Raw genomic sequence first — 21,681 nt, forward strand, 5'->3', positions numbered from 1 at the left:
ATAGCACGATGCCACTCAATGCCGTTGACAGCATGATGCCACTCAATGCCGTAGACAGCACGTTGCCACTCAATGCCGTTGACCGCACGTTGCCACTCATCATTAGCAACACGTTACCACTCAATGCCGTTGACAGCACGTTGCCACTCAATGCCATTGACATGTTGCCACTCAATGCTGTTGACAGCACATTGCCACAACGCCGTTGACAACACGTTGCCACTCAATGCCGTTGACAGCACGTTGCCACTCATTGCCGTTGACAGCACGTTACCACAACGCCGTTGACAACACGTTGCCACTCATCATTAGCAACACGTGGCCACTCAATGCCGTTGACAGCATGTTGCCACTCAATGCAGTTGACAGCATGATGCCACTCAATGCCGTTGACAACACGTTGCCACTCAATGCCGTTGACAGCACATTGCCACTCAATGCCGTTGACAGCACATTGCCACTCAATGCCGTTGACAGCACGTTGCCACTCAATGCCGTTGACAACACGTTGCCACTCAATGCCGTTGACAGCACGATGCCATTCAATGCCGTTGACAGCATGATGCCACTCAATGCCGTAGACAGCATGTTGCCACTCAATGCCGTTGACAGCACGTTGCCACTCATCATTAGCAACACGTTGCCACTAAATGCCACTCATCATTAGCAACACGTTGCCACTCAATGCCGTAGACAGCACGTTGCCACTCAATGCCGTTGACAGCACGTTGCCACTCAATGCCGTTGACAGCATGTTGCCACTCAATGCCGTTGACAGCACGTTGCCACTCAATGCCGTTGACAGCATGTTGCCACTCAATGCCGTTGATAGCACGATGCCACTCAATGCCGTTGACAGCATGATGCCACTCAATGCCGTAGACAGCACGTTGCCACTCAATGCCGTTGACCGCACGTTGCCACTCATCATTAGCAACACGTTACCACTCAATGCCGTTGACAGCACGTTGCCACTCAATGCCATTGACATGTTGCCACTCAATGCTGTTGACAGCACATTGCCACAACGCCGTTGACAACACGTTGCCACTCAATGCCGTTGACAGCACGTTGCCACTCATTGCCGTTGACAGCACGTTACCACAACGCCGTTGACAACACGTTGCCACTCATCATTAGCAACACGTGGCCACTCAATGCCGTTGACAGCATGTTGCCACTCAATGCAGTTGACAGCATGATGCCACTCAATGCCGTTGACAACACGTTGCCACTCAATGCCGTTGACAGCACATTGCCACTCAATGCCGTTGACAGCACATTGCCACTCAATGCCGTTGACAGCACGTTGCCACTCAATGCCGTTGACAACACGTTGCCACTCAATGCCGTTGACAGCACGATGCCATTCAATGCCGTTGACAGCATGATGCCACTCAATGCCGTAGACAGCATGTTGCCACTCAATGCCGTTGACAGCACGTTGCCACTCATCATTAGCAACACGTTGCCACTAAATGCCACTCATCATTAGCAACACGTTGCCACTCAATGCCGTAGACAGCACGTTGCCACTCAATGCCGTTGACAGCACGTTGCCACTCAATGCCGTTGACAGCATGTTGCCACTCAATGCCGTTGACAGCACGTTGCCACTCAATGCCGTTGACAGCATGTTGCCACTCAATGCCGTTGACAGCACGGTGCCACTCAATGCCGTTGACAGCATGATGCCACTCAATGCCGTAGACAGCACGTTGCCACTCAATGCCGTTGACAGCACGTTGCCACTCAATGCCGTTGACAGCATGTTGCCACTCAATGCCGTTGACAGCACGGTGCCACTCAATGCCGTTGACAGCATGATGCCACTCAATGCCGTAGACAGCACGTTGCCACTCAATGCCGTTGACCGCACGTTGCCACTCATCATTAGCAACACGTTACCACTCAATGCCGTTGACAGCACGTTGCCACTCAATGCCGTTGACAGCATGTTGCCACTCAATGCCGTTGACAGCACGGTGCCACTCAATGCCGTTGACAGCATGATGCCACTCAATGCCGTAGACAGCACGTTGCCACTCAATGCCGTTGACCGCACGTTGCCACTCATCATTAGCAACACGTTGCCACTCAATGCCGTTGACAGCATGTTGCCACTCAATGCCGTTGACAGCACGTTGCCACTCAATGCCGTTGACAGCATGTTGCCACTCAATGCCGTTGACAGCACGGTGCCACTCAATGCCGTTGACAGCATGATGCCACTCAATGCCGTTGACAGCACGTTGCCACTCAATGCCGTTGACAGCACGTTGCCACTCAATGCCGTTGACAGCATGTTGCCACTCAATGCCGTTGACAGCACGGTGCCACTCAATGCCGTTGACAGCATGATGCCACTCAATGCCGTAGACAGCACGTTGCCACTCAATGCCGTTGACCGCACGTTGCCACTCATCATTAGCAACACGTTACCACTCAATGCCGTTGACAGCACGTTGCCACTCAATGCCATTGACATGTTGCCACTCAATGCTGTTGACAGCACGTTGCCACAACGCCGTTGACAACACGTTGCCACTCAATGCCGTTGACAGCACGTTGCCACTCATTGCCGTTGACAGCACGTTACCACAACGCCGTTGACAACACATTGCCACTCATCATTAGCAACACGTGGCCACTCAATGCCGTTGACAGCATGTTGCCACTCAATGCAGTTGACAGCACGATGCCACTCAATGCCGTTGACAACATGTTGCCACTCAATGCCGTTGACAGCACATTGCCACTCAATGCCGTTGACAGCACGTTGCCACTCAATGCCGTTGACAGCACGTTGCCACTCAATGCCGTTGACAGCACGTTGCCACTCAATGCCGTTGACAGCACGTTGCCACTCATCATTAGCAACACGTTACCACTCAATGCCGTTGACAGCACGTTGCCACTCAATGCCGTTGACAGCACGTTGCCACTCATCATTAGCAACACGTTGCCACTCAATGCCGTTGACAGCACGTTGCCACGCAATGCCATTGACAGCACGTTGCCACTCAATGCCGTTGACAGCACGTTGCCACTCAATGCTGTTGACAGCACGTTGCCACTCAATGCTGTTGACAGCACGCTGCCACTCAATGCCGTTGACAGCACATTGCCACTCATCATTAGCAACATGTTGCCACTCAATGCCGCTGACAACACGTTGCCACAACACCATTAACACGTTGCAACTCAATGCCGTTGACAGCATGTTGCCACTCAATGCCGTTGACAGAGCGTTGCCATTCAACACCGTTTACAGCACGTTTCCACTCAATGCCGTTGACAGCATGTTGCCACTTATCATTAGCAACATGTTGCCACTCAATGCCGTTGACAGCACGTTGCCACTCAATGCCGTTGACAACACGTTGCCACTCAATGCCGTTGACAGCACATTGCCACAACGCCGTTGACAACACGTTGCCAATGAATGCCGTTGACAGCACGTTGCCACAACGCCGTTGACAACACGTTGCAACTCATCATTAGCAACACGTTGCCACTCAATGCCGTTGACAACACGTTGCCACTCAATGCCATTGACAACACGTTGCCACTCAATGCCGCTGACAGCACGTTGCCACTCATCATTAGCAACATGTTGCCACTCAATGCCGTTGACAGCACATTGCCACTCAATGCCGTTGACAGCATGTTGCCACTCAATGCCGTTGCCAGCACGTTGCCACTCAATGCCGTTGCCAGCACGTTGCCACTCAATGCCAATGACAGCACGTTGCCACTCAATGCCGCTGACAACACGTTCCCACTCAATGCCGTTGACAACACGTTACCACTCAATGCCGTTGACAGCACGTTGCCACTCAATGCCGCTGACAACACGTTGCCACAACACCTTTAACACGTTGCCACTCAATGCCGTTGACAGAACGTTGCCACTCAATGCCGTTTACAGCACGTTTCCACTCAATGCCGTTGACAGCACGTTGCCACTTATCATTAGCAACATGTTGCCACTCAATGCCATTGACAGCACGTTGCCACTCAATGCCGTTGACAGCACGTTGCCACTCAATGCCTTTGAAAGCACGTTGCCACTCAACGCCGTTGACAGCATGTTGCCACAACGCCGTTGACAGCATGTTGCCACAACGCCGTTGACAACACGTTGCCACTCATTATTAGCAATGCGTTGCCACTCATTATTAGCAACACGTTGCCACTCATTATTAGCAACACGTTGCCACTCATTATTAGCAACACGTTGCCACTCAGTACCGTTGACAGCACGTTGCCACTCAATGCCGTTGACAGCACGTTGCCACTCAATGTCGTTGACAGCACGTTGCCACTCAATGCCGTTGACAGCACGTTGCCACTCCATGCCGTTGACAGCACGTTGCCACTCAATGCCGTTGACAGCACGTTGCCACTCAATGCCGTTGACAGCACGTTGCCACTCAATGCCGTTGACAGCACGTTGCCACTCAATGCCGTTGACAGCACGTTGCCACTCAATGCCGTTGACAGCACGTTGCCACTCAATGCCGTTGACAACACGTTGCCACTCAATGCCGTTGACAGCACGTTGCCACAACGCCGTTGACAACACGTTGCCAATGAATGCCGTTGACAGCCACTCAATGACAGCACGTTGACAGCAAATTGCCACTCAATGCCGTTGACAGCATGTTGCCACTCAATGCCGATGCCAGCACGTTGCCACTCAATGCCGATGACAGCACGTTGCCACTCAATGCCGTTGACAACACGTTACCACTCAATGCCGTTGACAGCACGTTGCCACTCAATGCCGCTGACAACACGTTGCCACAACACCGTTAACACGTTGCCACTCAATGCCGTTGACAACACGTTGCCACAACGCCGTTGACAGCACGTTGCCACAACGACGTTGACAACACGTTGCCAATCAATGCCGTTGACAGCACGTTGCCACAACGCCGTTGACAGCACGTTGCCACAACGCCGTTGACAGCACGTTGCCACAACGCCGTTGACAACACGTTGCCACTCATCATGAGCAACACGTTTCCACTCAATGCCGTTGACGGCACGATGCCACTCAATGCCGTTGACAGCACGATGCCACTCAATGCCGTAGACAGCACGTTGCCACTCAATGCCGTTGACAGCACGTTGCCACTCATCATAAGCAACACTTTGCCACTCAATGCCGTTGACAGCACATTGCCACTCAATGCCGTTGACAGCATGTTGCCACAACGCCGTTGACAACACGTTGCCACTCATCATAAGCAACACGTTTCCACTCAATGTCGTTGACAGCACATCGCCACTCAATGCCATTGACAGCATGTTGCCACTCAATGCCGTTGACAGCACGATGCCACTCAATGCCGTTGACAACACGATGCCACTCAATGCCGTAGACAGCACGTTGCCACTCAATGCCGTTGACAGCACGTTGCCAATCATCATTAGCAACACGTTGCCACTCAATGCCATTGACAGCACGTTGCCACTCATCATTAGCAACACGTTGCCACTCAATGCCGTTGACAGCACGTTGCCACTCAATGCCGCTGACAGCACGTTTCCACTCATCATTAGCAACACGTTACCACTCAATGCCGTTGACAACACGTTGCCACTCAATGCCGTTGACAGCACGTTGCCACGCAATGCCGTTGACAGCACGTTGCCACGCAATGCCATTGACAGCATGTTGCCACTCAATGCCGTTGACAGCATGTTGCCACTCAATGCCGTTGACAACACGTTGCCACGCAATGCCATTGACAGCACGTTGCCACGCAATGCCGTAGACAGCACGTTGCCACTCATCATTAGCAACACGTTGCCACTCAATGCCATTGACAGCACATTGCCACTCAATGCCGTTGACAGCACGTTGACACAACGCCGTTGACAACATGTTGCCACTCATCATTAGCAACACGTTTCCACTCAATGTCATCGACAGCACATTGCCACTCAATCCCGTTGACAGCATGTTGCCACTCATTCCCGTTGACAGCATGTTGCCACTCAATCCCGTTGACAGCATGTTGCCACTCAATGCCGTTTACAGCACGTTGCCACTCAATGCCGTTGACAGCATGTTGCCACTCAATGCCGTTGACAGCACGATGCCACTCAATGCCGTTGACAGCATGATGCCACTCAATGCCGCAGACAGCACGTTGCCACTCAATGCCGTTGACCGCACGTTGCCACTCATCATTAGCAACACGTTACCACTCAATGCCGTTGACAGCACGTTGCCACTCAATGCCATTGACATGTTGCCACTCAATGCTGTTGACAGCACATTGCCACAACGCCGTTGACAACACGTTGCCACTCAATGCCGTTGACAGCATGTTGCCACTCAATGCAGTTGACAGCATGATGCCACTCAATGCCGTTGACAACACGTTGCTACTCAACGCCGTTGACAACACGTTGCCACTCAATGCCGTTGACAGCACATTGCCACTCAATGCCGTTGACAGCACATTGCCACTCAATGCCGTTGACAGCACGTTGCCACTCAATGCCGTTGACAACACGTTGCCACTCAATGCCGTTGACAGCACGATGCCATTCAATGCCGTAGACAGCATGTTGCCACTCAATGCCGTTGACAGCACGTTGCCACTCATCATTAGCAACACGTTGCCACTAAATGCCACTCATCATTAGCAACACGTTGCCACTCAATGCCGTAGACAGCACGTTGCCACTCAATGCCGTTGACAGCACGTTGCCACTCAATGCCGTTGACAGCACGTTGCCACTCAATGCCGTTGACAGCACGTTGCCACTCAATGCCGTTGACAGCACGGTGCCACTCAATGCCGTTGACAGCATGATGCCACTCAATGCCGTAGACAGCACGTTGCCACTCAATGCCGTTGACCGCACGTTGCCACTCATCATTAGCAACACGTTACCACTCAATGCCGTTGACAGCACGTTGCCACTCAATGCCATTGACATGTTGCCACTCAATGCTGTTGACAGCACGTTGCCACAACGCCGTTGACAACACGTTGCCACTCAATGCCGTTGACAGCACGTTGCCACTCATTGCCGTTGACAGCACGTTACCACCACGCCGTTGACAACACGTTGCCACTCATCATTAGCAACACGTGGCCACTCAATGCCGTTGACAGCATGTTGCCACTCAATACAGTTGACAGCACGATGCCACTCAATGCCGTTGACAACACGTTGCCACTCAATGCCGTTGACAGCACATTGCCACTCAATGCCGTTGACAGCACGTTGCCACTCAATGCCGTTGACAGCACGTTGCCACTCAATGCCGTTGACAGCACGTTGCCACTCAATGCCGTTGACAGCACGTTGCCACTCATCATTAGCAACACGTTACCACTCAATGCCGTTGACAACACGTTGCAAATGAATGCCGTTGACAGCACGTCGCCACTCAATGCCGTCGATAACACGTTGCCACTCAATGCCGTTGACAGCACGTTGCCACGCAATGCCATTGACAGCACGTTGCCACTCAATGCCGTTGACAGCACGTTGCCACTCAATGCTGTTGACAGCACGTTGCCACTCAATGCTGTTGACAGCACGTTGCCACTCAATGCCGTTGACAGCACATTGCCACTCATCATTAGCAACATGTTGCCACTCAATGCCGCTGACAACACGTTGCCACAACACCATTAACACGTTGCAACTCAATGCCATTGACAGCATGTTGCCACTCAATGCCGTTGACAGAGCGTTGCCACTCAACACCGTTTACAGCACGTTTCCACTCAATGCCGTTGACAGCATGTTGCCACTTATCATTAGCAACATGTTGCCACTCAATGCCGTTGACAACACGTTGCCACTCAATGCCGGTGACAGCACGTTGCCACAACGCCGTTGACAACACGTTGCCAATGAATGCCGTTGACAGCACGTTGCCACAACGCTGTTGACAACACGTTGCAACTCATCATTAGCAACACGTTGCCACTCAATGCCGTTGACAACACGTTGCCACTCAATGCCATTGACAACACGTTGCCACTCAATGCCATTGACAACACGTTGCCACTCATCATTAGCAACATGTTGCCACTCAATGCCATTGACAGCACATTGCCACTCAATGCCGTTGACAGCATGTTGCCACTCAATGCCGTTGCCAGCACGTTGCCACTCAATGCCGTTGCCAGCACGTTGCCACTCAATGCCAATGACAGCACGTTGCCACTCAATGCCGCTGACAACACGTTACCACTCAATGCCGTTGACAACACGTTACCACTCAATGCCGTTGACAGCACGTTGCCACTCAATGCCGCTGACAACACGTTGCCACAACACCGTTAACACGTTGCCACTCAATGCCGTTGACAGAACGTTGCCACTCAATGCCGTTTACAGCACGTTTCCACTCAATGCCGTTGACAGCACGTTGCCACTCAATGCCGTTGACAGCATGTTGCCACTTATCATTAGCAACATGTTGCCACTCAATGCCATTGACAGCACGTTGCCATTCAATGCCGTTGACAGCACGTTGCCACTCAATGCCTTTGAAAGCACGTTGCCACTCAACGCCGTTGACAGCACGTTGCCACAACGCCGTTGACAACACGTTGCCACTCATTATTAGCAATGCGTTGCCACTCATTATTAGCAACACGTTGCCACTCATTATTAGCAACACGTTGCCACTCATTATTAGCAACACGTTGCCACTCAGTACCGTTGACAGCACGTTGCCACTCAATGCCGTTGACAGCACGTTGCCACTCAATGTCGTTGACAGCACGTTGCCACTCAATGCCGTTGACAGCACGTTGCCACTCAATGTCGTTGACAGCACGTTGCCACTCAATGCCGTTGACAGCACGTTGCCACTCAATGCCGTTGACAGCACGTTGCCACTCAATGCCGTTGACAGCACGTTGCCACTCAATGCCGTTGACAGCACGTTGCCACTCAATGCCGTTGACAGCACGTTGCCACTCAATGCCGTTGACAGCACGTTGCCACTCAATGCCGTTGACAGCACGTTGCCACTCAATGCCGTTGACAGCACGTTGCCACTCAATGCCGTTGACAACACGTTGCCACTCAATGCCGTTGACAGCACGTTGCCACAACGCCGTTGACAACACGTTGCCAATGAATGCCGTTGACAGCCACTCAATGACAGCACGTTGACAGCAAATTGCCACTCAATGCCGTTGACAGCATGTTGCCACTCAATGCCGATGCCAGCACGTTGCCACTCAATGCCGTTGCCAGCACGTTGCCACTCAATGCCGATGACAGCACGTTGCCACTCAATGCCGTTGACAACACGTTACCACTCAATGCCGATGACAGCACGTTGCCACTCAATGCCGCTGACAACACGTTGCCACAACACCGTTAACACGTTGCCACTCAATGCCGTTGACAGCACGTTGCCACTCAATGCCGTTGACAGCGCGTTGCCACAACACCTTTGACAACACGTTGCCACTCATCATTAGCAACACGTTGCCACTCAATGCCGTTGACAGCACGTTGCCACTCAATGCCGCTGACAGCACGTTTCCACTCATCATTAGCAACACGTTACCACTCAATGCCGTTGACAACACGTTGCCACTCAATGCCGTTGACAGCACGTTGCCACGCAATGCCGTTGACAGCATGTTGCCACTCAATGCCGTTGACAGCATGTTGCCACTCAATGCCGTTGACAACACGTTGCCACTCAATGCCGTTGACAGCACGTTGCCACTCAATGCCGCTGACAGCACGTTTCCACTCATCATTAGCAACACGTTACCACTCAATGCCGTTGACAACACGTTGCCACTCAATGCCGTTGACAGCACGTTGCCACGCAATGCCATTGACAGCATGTTGCCACTCAATGCCGTTGACAGCATGTTGCCACTCAATGCCGTTGACAACACGTTGCCACGCAATGCCATTGACAGCACGTTGCCACGCAATGCCGTAGACAGCACGTTGCCACTCATCATTAGCAACACGTTGCCACTCAATGCCGTTGACAGCACATTGCCACTCAATGCCGTTGACAGCACGTTGACACAACGCCGTTGACAACATGTTGCCACTCATCATTAGCAACACGTTTCCACTCAATGTCATCGACAGCACATTGCCACTCAATCCCGTTGACAGCATGTTGCCACTCATTCCCGTTGACAGCATGTTGCCACTCAATCCCGTTGACAGCATGTTGCCACTCAATGCCGTTGACAGCACGTTGCCACTCAATGTCGTTGACAGCATGTTGCCACTCAATGCCGTTGACAGCACGATGCCACTCAATGCCGTTGACAGCATGATGCCACTCAATGCCGTAGACAGCACGTTGCCACTCAATGCCGTTGACCGCACGTTGCCACTCATCATTAGCAACACGTTACCACTCAATGCCGTTGACAGCACGTTGCCACTCAATGCCATTGACATGTTGCCACTCAATGCTGTTGACAGCACATTGCCACAACGCCGTTGACAACACGTTGCCACTCAATGCCGTTGACAGCACGTTGCCACTCATTGCCGTTGACAGCACGTTACCACAACGCCGTTGACAACACGTTGCCACTCATCATTAGCAACACGTGGCCACTCAATGCCGTTGACAGCATGTTGCCACTCAATGCAGTTGACAGCATGATGCCACTCAATGCCGTTGACAACACGTTGCCACTCAATGCCGTTGACAGCACATTGCCACTCAATGCCGTTGACAGCACGTTGCCACTCAATGCCGTTGACAGCACGTTGCCACTCAATGCCGTTGACAACACGTTGCCACTCAATGCCGTTGACAGCACGATGCCATTCAATGCCGTTGACAGCATGATGCCACTCAATGCCGTAGACAGCATGTTGCCACTCAATGCCGTTGACAGCACGTTGCCACTCATCATTAGCAACACGTTGCCACTAAATGCCACTCATCATTAGCAACACGTTGCCACTCAATGCCGTAGACAGCACGTTGCCACTCAATGCCGTTGACAGCACGTTGCCACTCAATGCCGTTGACAGCACGTTGCCACTCAATGCCGTTGACAGCATGTTGCCACTCAATGCCGTTGACAGCACGGTGCCACTCAATGCCGTTGACAGCATGATGCCACTCAATGCCGTTGACCGCACGTTGCCACTCATCATTAGCAACACGTTACCACTCAATGCCGTTGACAGCACGTTGCCACTCAATGCCATTGACATGTTGCCACTCAATGCTGTTGACAGCACGTTGCCACAACGCCGTTGACAACACGTTGCCACTCAATGCCGTTGACAGCACGTTGCCACTCATTGCCGTTGACAGCACGTTACCACAACGCCGTTGACAACACATTGCCACTCATCATTAGCAACACGTGGCCACTCAATGCCGTTGACAGCATGTTGCCACTCAATGCAGTTGACAGCACGATGCCACTCAATGCCGTTGACAACATGTTGCCACTCAATGCCGTTGACAGCACGTTGCCACTCAATGCCGTTGACAGCACGTTGCCACTCAATGCCGTTGACAGCACGTTGCCACTCATCATTAGCAACACGTTACCACTCAATGCCGTTGACAACACGTTGCAAATGAATGCCGTTGACAGCACGTCGCCACTCAATGCCGTCGATAACACGTTGCCACGCAATGCCATTGACAGCACGTTGCCACTCAATGCTGTTGACAGCACGTTGCCACTCAATGCTGTTGACAGCACGTTGCCACTCAATGCCGTTGACAGCACATTGCCACTCATCATTAGCAACATGTTGCCACTCAATGCCGTTGACAGCACGTTGCCACTCAATGCCGTTGACAACACGTTGCCACTCAATGCCGTTGACAGCACATTGCCACAACGCCGTTGACAACACGTTGCCAATGAATGCCGTTGACAGCACGTTGCCACAACGCCGTTGACAACACGTTGCAACTCATCATTAGCAACACGTTGCCACTCAATGCCGTTGACAACACGTTGCCACTCAATGCCATTGACAACACGTTGCCACTCAATGCCGCTGACAGCACGTTGCCACTCATCATTAGCAACATGTTGCCACTCAATGCCGTTGACAGCACATTGCCACTCAATGCCGTTGACAGCATGTTGCCACTCAATGCCGTTGCCAGCACGTTGCCACTCAATGCCGTTGCCAGCACGTTGCCACTCAATGCCAATGACAGCACGTTGCCAGTCAATGCCGCTGACAACACGTTCCCACTCAATGCCGTTGACAACACGTTACCACTCAATGCCGTTGACAGCACGTTGCCACTCAATGCCGCTGACAACACGTTGCCACAACACCGTTAACACGTTGCCACTCAATGCCGTTGACAGAACGTTGCCACTCAATGCCGTTTACAGCACGTTTCCACTCAATGCCGTTGACAGCACGTTGCCACTCAATGCCGTTGACAGCATGTTGCCACTTATCATTAGCAACATGTTGCCACTCAATGCCATTGACAGCACGTTGCCACTCAATGCCGTTGACAGCACGTTGCCACTCAATGCCTTTGAAAGCACGTTGCCACTCAACGCCGTTGACAGCATGTTGCCACAACGCCGTTGACAACACGTTGCCACTCATTATTAGCAATGCGTTGCCACTCATTATTAGCAACACGTTGCCACTCATTATTAGCAACACGTTGCCACTCATTATTAGCAACACGTTGCCACTCATTATTAGCAACACGTTGCCACTCAGTACCGTTGACAGCACGTTGCCACTCAATGCCGTTGACAGCACGTTGCCACTCAATGTCGTTGACAGCACGTTGCCACTCAATGCCGTTGACAGCACGTTGCCACTCCATGCCGTTGACAGCACGTTGCCACTCAATGCCGTTGACAGCACGTTGCCACTCAATGCCGTTGACAGCACGTTGCCACTCAATGCCGTTGACAGCACGTTGCCACTCAATGCCGTTGACAGCACGTTGCCACTCAATGCCGTTGACAGCACGTTGCCACTCAATGCCGTTGACAGCACGTTGCCACTCAATGCCGTTGACAACACGTTGCCACTCAATGCCGTTGACAGCACGTTGCCACAACGCCGTTGACAACACGTTGCCAATGAATGCCGTTGACAGCCACTCAATGACAGCACGTTGACAGCAAATTGCCACTCAATGCCGTTGACAGCATGTTGCCACTCAATGCCGATGCCAGCACGTTGCCACTCAATGCCGATGACAGCACGTTGCCACTCAATGCCGATGACAGCACGTTGCCACTCAATGCCGATGACAGCACGTTGCCACTCAATGCCGTTGACAACACGTTACCATTCAATGCCGTTGACAGCACGTTGCCACTCAATGCCGCTGACAACACGTTGCCACAACACCGTTAACACGTTGCCACTCAATGCCGTTGACAACACGTTGCCACAATGCCGTTGACAGCACGTTGCCACAACGACGTTGACAACACGTTGCCAATCAATGCCGTTGACAGCACGTTGCCACAACGCCGTTGACAGCACGTTGCCACAACGCCGTTGACAGCACGTTGCCACAACGCCGTTGACAGCACGTTGCCACAACGCCGTTGACAACACGTTGCCACTCATCATGAGCAACACGTTTCCACTCAATGCCGTTGACGGCACGATGCCACTCAATGCCGTTGACAGCACGATGCCACTCAATGCCGTAGACAGCACGTTGCCACTCAATGCCGTTGACAGCACGTTGCCACTCATCATAAGCAACACTTTGCCACTCAATGCCGTTGACAGCACATTGCCACTCAATGCCGTTGACAGCATGTTGCCACAACGCCGTTGACAACACGTTGCCACTCATCATAAGCAACACGTTTCCACTCAATGTCGTTGACAGCACATCGCCACTCAATGCCATTGACAGCATGTTGCCACTCAATGCCGTTGACAGCACGATGCCACTCAATGCCGTTGACAACACGATGCCACTCAATGCCGTAGACAGCACGTTGCCACTCAATGCCGTTGACAGCACGTTGCCAATCATCATTAGCAACACGTTGCCACTCAATGCCATTGACAGCACGTTGCCACTCATCATTAGCAACACGTTGCCACTCAATGCCGTTGACAGCACGTTGCCACTCAATGCCGCTGACAGCACGTTTCCACTCATCATTAGCAACACGTTACCACTCAATGCCGTTGACAACACGTTGCCACTCAATGCCGTTGACAGCACGTTGCCACGCAATGCCGTTGACAGCACGTTGCCACGCAATGCCATTGACAGCATGTTGCCACTCAATGCCGTTGACAGAATGTTGCCACTCAATGCCGTTGACAACACGTTGCCACTCAATGCCGTTGACAACACGTTGCCACGCAATGCCATTGACAGCACGTTGCCACGCAATGCCGTAGACAGCACGTTGCCACTCATCATTAGCAACACGTTGCCACTCAATGCCATTGACAGCACATTGCCACTCAATGCCGTTGACAGCACGTTGACACAACGCCGTTGACAACATGTTGCCACTCATCATTAGCAACACGTTTCCACTCAATGTCATCGACAGCACATTGCCACTCAATCCCGTTGACAGCATGTTGCCACTCATTCCCGTTGACAGCATGTTGCCACTCAATCCCGTTGACAGCATGTTGCCACTCAATGCCGTTTACAGCACGTTGCCACTCAATGCCGTTGACAGCATGTTGCCACTCAATGCCGTTGACAGCACGATGCCACTCAATGCCGTTGACAGCATGATGCCACTCAATGCCGCAGACAGCACGTTGCCACTCAATGCCGTTGACCGCACGTTGCCACTCATCATTAGCAACACGTTACCACTCAATGCCGTTGACAGCACGTTGCCACTCAATGCCATTGACATGTTGCCACTCAATGCTGTTGACAGCACATTGCCACAACGCCGTTGACAACACGTTGCCACTCAATGCCGTTGACAGCACGTTGCCACTCATTGCCGTTGACAGCACGTTACCACAACGCCGTTGACAACACGTTGCCACTCATCATTAGCAACACGTGGCCACTCAATGCCGTTGACAGCATGTTGCCACTCAATGCAGTTGACAGCATGATGCCACTCAATGCCGTTGACAACACGTTGCTACTCAACGCCGTTGACAACACGTTGCCACTCAATGCCGTTGACAGCACATTGCCACTCAATGCCGTTGACAGCACATTGCCACTCAATGCCGTTGACAGCACGTTGCCACTCAATGCCGTTGACAACACGTTGCCACTCAATGCCGTTGACAGCACGATGCCATTCAATGCCGTAGACAGCATGTTGCCACTCAATGCCGTTGACAGCACGTTGCCACTCATCATTAGCAACACGTTGCCACTAAATGCCACTCATCATTAGCAACACGTTGCCACTCAATGCCGTAGACAGCACGTTGCCACTCAATGCCGTTGACAGCACGTTGCCACTCAATGCCGTTGACAGCACGTTGCCACTCAATGCCGTTGACAGCATGTTGCCACTCAATGCCGTTGACAGCACGGTGCCACTCAATGCCGTTGACAGCATGATGCCACTCAATGCCGTAGACAGCACGTTGCCACTCAATGCCGTTGACCGCACGTTGCCACTCATCATTAGCAACACGTTACCTCTCAATGCCGTTGACAGCACGTTGCCACTCAATGCCATTGACATGTTGCCACTCAATGCTGTTGACAGCACGTTGCCACAACGCCGTTGACAACACGTTGCCACTCAATGCCGTTGACAGCACGTTGCCACTCATTGCCGTTGACAGCACGTTACCACCACGCCGTTGACAACACGTTGCCACTCATCATTAGCAACACGTGGCCACTCAATGCCGTTGACAGCATGTTGCCACTCAATACAGTTGACAGCACGATGCCACTCAATGCCGTTGACAACACGTTGCCACTCAATGCCGTTGACAGCACATTGCCACTCAATGCCGTTGACAGCACGTTGCCACTCAATGCCGTTGACAGCATGTTGCCACTCAATGCCGTTGACAGCACGTTGCCACTCAATGCCGTTGACAGCACGTTGCCACTCATCATTAGCAACACGTTACCACTCAATGCCGTTGACAACACGTTGCAAATGAATGCCGTTGACAGCACGTCGCCACTCAATGCCGTCGATAACACGTTGCCACTCAATGCCGTTGACAGCACGTTGCCACGCAATGCCATTGACAGCACGTTGCCACTCAATGCCGTTGACAGCACGTTGCCACTCAATGCTGTTGACAGCACGTTGCCACTCAATGCTGTTGACAGCACGTTGCCACTCAATGCCGTTGACAGCACATTGCCACTCATCATTAGCAACATGTTGCCACTCAATGCCGCTGACAACACGTTGCCACAACACCATTAACACGTTGCAACTCAATGCCATTGACAGCATGTTGCCACTCAATGCCGTTGACAGAGCGTTGCCACTCAACACCGTTTACAGCACGTTTCCACTCAATGCCGTTGACAGCATGTTGCCACTTATCATTAGCAACATGTTGCCACTCAATGCCGTTGACAACACGTTGCCACTCAATGCCGGTGACAGCACGTTGCCACAACGCCGTTGACAACACGTTGCCAATGAATGCCGTTGACAGCACGTTGCCACAACGCTGTTGACAACACGTTGCAACTCATCATTAGCAACACGTTGCCACTCAATGCCGTTGACAACACGTTGCCACTCAATGCCATTGACAACACGTTGCCACTCAATGCCATTGACAACACGTTGCCACTCATCATTAGCAACATGTTGCCACTCAATGCCATTGACAGCACATTGCCACTCAATGCCGTTGACAGCATGTTGCCACTCAATGCCGTTGCCAGCACGTTGCCACTCAATGCCGTTGCCAGCACGTTGCCACTCAATGCCAATGACAGCACGTTGCCACTCAATGCCGCTGACAACACGTTACCACTCAATGCCGTTGACAACACGTTACCACTCAATGCCGTTGACAGCACGTTGCCACTCAATGCCGCTGACAACACGTTGCCACAACACCGTTAACACGTTGCCACTCAATGCCGTTGACAGAACGTTGCCACTCAATGCCGTTTACAGCACGTTTCCACTCAATGCCGTTGACAGCACATTGCCACTCAATGCCGTTGACAGCATGTTGCCACTTATCATTAGCAACATGTTGCCACTCAATGCCATTGACAGCACGTTGCCACTCAATGCCGTTGACAGCACGTTGCCACTCAATGCCTTTGAAAGCACGTTGCCACTCAACGCCGTTGACAGCACGTTGCCACAACGCCGTTGACAACACGTTGCCACTCATTATTAGCAATGCGTTGCCACTCATTATTAGCAACACGTTGCCACTCATTATTAGCAACACGTTGCCACTCATTATTAGCAACACGTTGCCACTCAGTACCGTTGACAGCACGTTGCCACTCAATGCCGTTGACAGCACGTTGCCACTCAATGTCGTTGACAGCACGTTGCCACTCAATGCCGTTGACAGCACGTTGCCACTCAATGTCGTTGACAGCACGTTGCCACTCAATGCCGTTGACAGCACGTTGCCACTCAATGCCGTTGACAGCACGTTGCCACTCAATGCCGTTGACAGCACGTTGCCACTCAATGCCGTTGACAGCACGTTGCCACTCAATGCCGTTGACAGCACGTTGCCACTCAATGCCGTTGACAGCACGTTGCCACTCAATGCCGTTGACAACACGTTGCCACTCAATGCCGTTGACAGCACGTTGCCACAACGCCGTTGACAACACGTTGCCAATGAATGCCGTTGACAGCCACTCAATGACAGCACGTTGACAGCAAATTGCCACTCAATGCCGTTGACAGCATGTTGCCACTCAATGCCGATGCCAGCACGTTGCCACTCAATGCCGTTGCCAGCACGTTGCCACTCAATGCCGATGACAGCACGTTGCCACTCAGTGCCGTTGACAACACGTTACCACTCAATGCCGTTGACAGCACGTTGCCACTCAATGCCGCTGACAACACGTTGCCACAACACCGTTAACACGTTGCCACTCAATGCCGTTGACAGCACGTTGCCACTCAATGCCGTTGACAGCGCGTTGCCACTCAATGCCGTTGACAGCATGTTGCCACTTATCATTAGCAACATGTTGCCACTCAATGCCATTGACAGCACGTTGCCACTCAATGCCATTGACAGCACGTTGCCACTCAACGCCGTTGACAGCACGTTGCCACTCAATGCCTTTGAAAGCGCGTTGCCACTCAATGCCGTTGACAGCACGTTGCCACAACGCCGTTGACAACACGTTGCCACTCATTATTAGCAACACGTTGCCACTTATTATTAGCAACGCGTTGCCACTCATTATTAGCAACACGTTGCCACTCAATGTCGTTGACAGCACGTTGCCACAACGCCGTTGACAACACGTTGCCAATGAATGCCGTTGACAGCACGTTGCCACAACGCTGTTGACAACACGTTGCAACTCATCATTAGCAACACGTTGCCACTCAATGCCATTGACAACACGTTGCCACTCAATGCCATTGACAACACGTTGCCACTCATCATTAGCAACATGTTGCCACTCAATGCCATTGACAGCACATTGCCACTCAATGCCGTTGACAGCATGTTGCCACTCAATGCCGTTGCCAGCACGTTGCCACTCAATGCCGTTGCCAGCACGTTGCCACTCAATGCCAATGACAGCACGTTGCCACTCAATGCCGCTGACAACACGTTACCACTCAATGCCGTTGACAACACGTTACCACTCAATGCCGTTGACAGCACGTTGCCACAACACCGTTAACACGTTGCCACTCAATGCCGTTGACAGAACGTTGCCACTCAATGCCGTTTACAGCACGTTTCCACTCAATGCCGTTGACAGCACGTTGCCACTCAATGCCGTTGACAGCATGTTGCCACTTATCATTAGCAACATGTTGCCACTCAATGCCATTGACAGCACGTTGCCACTCAATGCCGTTGACAGCACGTTGCCACTCAATGCCTTTGAAAGCACGTTGCCACTCAACGCCGTTGACAGCACGTTGCCACAACGCCGTTGACAACACGTTGCCACTCATTATTAGCAATGCGTTGCCACTCATTATTAGCAACACGTTGCCACTCATTATTAGCAACACGTTGCCACTCAGTACCGTTGACAGCACGTTGCCAGTCAATGCCGTTGACAGCACGTTGCCACTCAATGTCGTTGACAGCACGTTGCCACTCAATGCCGTTGACAGCACGTTGCCACTCAATGTCGTTGACAGCACGTTGCCACTCAATGCCGTTGACAGCACGTTGCCACTCAATGCCGTTGACAGCACGTTGCCACTCAATGCCGTTGACAGCACGTTGCCACTCAATGCCGTTGACAGCACGTTGCCACTCAATGCCGTTGACAGCACGTTGCCACTCAATGCCGTTGACAGCACGTTGCCACTCAATGCCGTTGACAGCACGTTGCCACTCAATGCCGTTGACAGCACGTTGCCACTCAATGCCGTTGACAACACGTTGCCACTCAATGCCGTTGACAGCACGTTGCCACAACGCCGTTGACAACACGTTGCCAATGAATGCCGTTGACAGCCACTCAATGACAGCACGTTGACAGCAAATTGCCACTCAATGCCGATGACAGCACGTTGCCACTCAATGCCGTTGACAACACGTTACCACTCAATGCCGTTGACAGCACGTTGCCACTCAATGCCGCTGACAACACGTTGCCACAACACCGTTAACACGTTGCCACTCAATGCCGTTGACAGCACGTTGCCACTCAATGCCGTTGACAGCGCGTTGCCACTCAATGCCGTTGACAGCATGTTGCCACTTATCATTAGCAACATGTTGCCACTCAATGCCATTGACAGCACGTTGCCACTCAACGCCGTTGACAGCACGTTGCCACTCAATGCCTTTGAAAGCACGTTGCCACTCAATGCCGTTGACAGCACGTTGCCACAACGCCGTTGACAACACGTTGCCACTCATTATTAGCAACACGTTGCCACTTATTATTAGCAACGCGTTGCCACTCAATGTCGTTGACAGCACGTTGCCACTCAATGTCGTTGACAGCACGTTGCCACTCAATATCGCCGGCCAAGATCCACCAGAGGGGGTGTCCTGATGCACCCAAATTTCGCCCCTCCCCGTCTCCCAACATTTCTCTCCAGCCATCTTACAAAATCTTTTCAACAATAATACCATTACAAAATACACCGATAATAATCATTATTAACATTATATTTGTAAACATCCGTGCGTTGGACAAAACGTCATCCCATCATTGATCTCAAGACACTGTCACTGTGGACTCGCTATCCCAATATGAATCACAAGACACGGTGAAGCCCCGTTCAGTGGACACGCGACGATTCCGAGCGACACCGAACCGAACCTGGATCGTCAAGCCAGTGATTGTCGTTGACTTGAGATCGGTGATGTGCAGACTTCCGGCCTAGCAAAAACAGGGTTGTTCAGACACGCCGTTGGCATTCCAGGGTGCAGCCATAACTACACAGGCATGAATAATCGCATGAACATTCCCCCAATTGCTGTTCTTCTTCCTCTTTAAAATCGTTTTCACTCGAGAAAAGGCCGTCGGAGCCGAGCGAGAAAAGGCCGCAAGCCTACAGGGCCTCGCGCCGATTTCCACGCAGCCCTCGCTGATGTCACACGCACGATTCGATCCGACGTCATGACGCATTAACTACTCATTATCCGTTAATCGCTTATTCTTCTCCAGCAATTCGTTTTTATCGTCCTCGCAACGCCAACGGTATTTAACCATTGCACTGGCTGAGAGGAATAAACGTCCTGCGGATGGAGGAGGCCGCGTGCGGGAAGAAGAACACGCGTGGACGGGTCGCAGACCACGCCCTGGGCTCGGAATTATTGCGTTTCCGTTCGCAAATGACATAACGGACGTATCCATTGAACGTTCTGATGTGCGATTGGACGGCGCTCTCGTACGACAATAACAGGTCCGTGAACACCTGCTCTGGGGTTTGGCATTCCATTGGAAGCGGTTTGTTTGAATCACGATCCAGTTGGAAAACAGGTCTCGGCGAGAAGAAAATTCTCATCCCTGTCAAAACTACTCGTGGGAGTCGTGGGACATGCTGGCACTACAACCAACAACTCGGGGCACCCTGCGTGCAAACATGACAAACACAACCTATTTATATTCGATGATGTGGATTGTGAGAACTTTATATTTAAGAGCACTCGGTTATAATGATATGCAAACCAAAAATGCTGCATTTTCATAATCAACTTAAACAATGACCAAAACAAGACAGACGTCATGCAGAGCACGATACTTGCAAAATCCGCCCCCCCCCCCCCCCCAAGAAACATTTTTTCCATTGATGCAGCAAATTGTCCATTTCATTAAGATTAACATTGACAATCTTCATCAAAGCTCAGGTCAATAAGAAGAAAAGTGACGATTTTTCAGATGAAAAATGATGATTTTGGAAGGTTGACCTTGTTGGCCTTTGACCTTTTGACCTCAAAAATAGTTGGTTTCCCTATTTAGTGACAATGTGCAAATGCTGTTCAATTTTCAAGTCAATCAGATGAAAATTGATGGTTTTTTCAGATGGTGATGATTTTGGAAGTTTGACCTTGAGTTGACCTTTTGACCTCAAAAAT

General features: G+C 51.7%; 1 protein-coding gene across 1 annotated transcript in view; it reads right to left on the reverse strand.

The window, feature by feature from the left end:
- ZMYND11 (zinc finger MYND-type containing 11) overlaps nt 1–20,912 on the reverse strand; it is a 159,512-nt gene extending 138,600 nt beyond the window's left edge. The window contains exon 1 of the mRNA XM_068130009.2: nt 20,423–20,912. The gene's annotated coding sequence lies outside the window, so the exon portion shown is untranslated. The remainder of the gene's footprint in view (nt 1–20,422) is intronic.
- Between the last annotated feature and the right edge of the window lie 769 nt (nt 20,913–21,681).

This window comes from Myxine glutinosa, chromosome 1, assembly GCF_964187855.1.
Source record: "Myxine glutinosa chromosome 1, kmMyxGlut1.1, whole genome shotgun sequence".
NCBI lineage: Eukaryota > Metazoa > Chordata > Myxini > Myxiniformes > Myxinidae > Myxine > Myxine glutinosa.